This window comes from Pteropus vampyrus, unplaced genomic scaffold (assembly GCF_000151845.1).
Source record: "Pteropus vampyrus isolate Shadow unplaced genomic scaffold, Pvam_2.0 Scaffold124, whole genome shotgun sequence".
NCBI lineage: Eukaryota > Metazoa > Chordata > Mammalia > Chiroptera > Pteropodidae > Pteropus > Pteropus vampyrus.
This window is the reverse complement of record NW_011888905.1, coordinates 388,057-390,468: the sequence shown is the minus strand read 5'-3', so window position 1 is coordinate 390,468 and position 2,412 is coordinate 388,057. Positions and strand designations below refer to the sequence as shown.

General features: G+C 49.3%; 1 non-coding gene across 1 annotated transcript; it reads right to left on the bottom strand.

Moving 5' to 3' along the window:
- Nucleotides 1–1,155: 1,155 nt before the first annotated feature.
- TRNAS-GCU lies at nucleotides 1,156–1,237 on the bottom strand. The gene has a single exon. It is a non-coding gene; the product is annotated as a tRNA-Ser (tRNA).
- Nucleotides 1,238–2,412: the final 1,175 nt, after the last annotated feature.

Genomic DNA, 2,412 nt, shown 5'->3' with positions numbered 1-2,412 from the left:
CCCCCCAGTTCCTGAAGACCGGCTCGGGCTTCCAGCCGGCGGCATCACCTCCCAGGTTTTTACTTCCAAGGTTAAATGGGTCAAAGTGCGTAAGCCAGTTTGGAACCACATGCCATATATTGTTAGGGAAATGTTGAAAAACAGACATTACTTCAAAATTTGTGCTTCTTAGGCCTCCATCCGCTGGCTTATCACGAGTGTACAGCGGTCCCCAGGTATCAAAAGTTGCAAGCCCAGTGGCAGGAGGTGAACATGTTAGAAAGACTTCACCACCTCAACCACTTGATCTAAAAGAACTTGGTTCTTGTGAACCTTCATAAGGAAGGAACAGTTGGGTTTGTCTGGCCTCTACCTCAGTTTCCTCATCTGTAAAACAGAGACAGGCGATAAGAGGGGCAAGTGTCGGAGAGGTAACCTCGACCGGCCCTGCAAATTCGGGTAACCGACAGTTTCCCCCGCCCCTTGCTGTAGTTTACTTTAAAGTGAAAACAGGTGACAGGTGAGATTTTATAGAATTATGTGCTTTAAAAAAGAAAATGTACGTGGCGGAAGATGATCAAAGAAGGAAAAACAGGCTGCGCGCTTGGAAAAGATCTTCGATTTAAATTCAGCTAATATGCAAAGAGGAGGACGATGCTCTCGTTTGCGGATTCACGGGAAAGGAGTAGTCGATCTGGGTGTTGCAAAAGGATTTTGCCAGAAAGGAGCGGAGACCGTCCTGGCAAAAGGAACGACGTAAGCGAAGGCACAGAGTGTGGACCGCGTCTGCTCCCGGGGGCCGACGAAGCTCGACTTCGACGCGCAGGCGGGGCGGGTAGCGGGTGGGAAGGTGTCAGGAAAGAGCGCCTTGGACCTGGAAACGTGCCTGGGATTTAAAAGGCAAAGAATATTCGACAACGCCGCGGACCGCGGAGCTTCCGACCTGCCGGGGCCGAGGCGCGCGGGAAACGGGCCTTGGGAGCAAACGCCCTCGCTGCGTGTCACCCGCAGCCACCGTTTACGAGGCAGGAGAGAGGCCAGACTGAACCCACTCTACAAATCGAAGTTTGCCGGGAATGAGAACGTTTCGCGTTGTTTTTCTCCCACAGCCCCTGATATCCGGTTCACAAAGCACTAAAACTGCAGGGGCGAAAAGGTACCCGGCGCGGAGGCGGACGACGAGGGTGGGATTCGAACCCACGCGTGCAGAGCACAATGGATTAGCAGTCCATCGCCTTAACCACTCGGCCACCTCGTCACCCGTGCATCGGTCTCCTGAAAAGTACTATATTTCGTTACTCGACAGAATTCTATTTTTGCAAATCCTATTCCTTTGGCATGTTTTCATTAATGAAAATGATGTCTCTCTGCTTGTATGAATGGCCCTCCTGCTTTTGATAAAGGAACAAAAAATAAAGAAGAGACAGCAGACTGGGGAGAGAGAATTATGTGACACGATGAAGGTGTTAGCTAATGCTGCTGTGGTAATCATATTGCAATATATAAATGTTTAAACCAACATATTGTACACCTTAAACTTACACAATGTCATATGTCAATTATATCTCAATTAAAAAAAAGTCCTCATCGTAGCGTTTGTCTTATATTGGGCGACTCTGAGGAGGGTGCAGGGAAACATGGCTTTGTTCTGTGTTGGAGGTTGTCAGGACAGGTGGGCATAATTATGTGATATCTTAATAAATTTTAACTAAAGAAGCAAAGAATAGAATGCAGCTAATGCTGTAAAACTAGTGGTCCCTCCTTTGAGTTGATGGATGTTTGGTTTCTTTGCACTTTGCAGTGACATTTTATCATTTGTTATTAGGCAAGATTACGAAATGTTTCGTCGTTGTTGTTTATTTGTTTCTGTCTCATTTCATCGCCATCAGGGAGTGGCTTTGTCCGATGCTCCTGTTCTGTGAGACTGTTCATGTTCAAAGGAAGAATCGCTCGGCCTAGCAATTCTCAGCAGCAAGAGTGAGGCGCCGAATGTTGATGGGGAACTAAGTGCAAGTCTAGGGGGGGATGTCTGTACAGCCAAGCGTGTGCCCTTGGTTTGACAAGGTCACCAAAACTGCGATCTGGAGCCCAGGCGCTAGCCATCCCATCATGAGGCACTTGAAGCTGGGTGTCCCTGGAAGGCCGATGGGTGCTCCTAGCAGGTGGGTTCACAGTCGTGCAGACAGCCTGGTAGCTCGAGGAGTTTGAGCAGAGTCCCCAGTGGACACAGACAGGAGACTCTAACACGGACACAGCCGCTCCAGTCTTCGGAAGCTGGAGGAACAATTTAAGTGGCTCCAGGAAGGAAGGACCTGACTTGGGGGCTGCAAAACATAAACTCTTAATCACTGGGGCCGGGACCTTCCTGACCAAGCTCTGAGGACCTCTGGGCAAAGGGGACATCAAGTGTAAGGGGCAGCAGGGCTCAGGTTC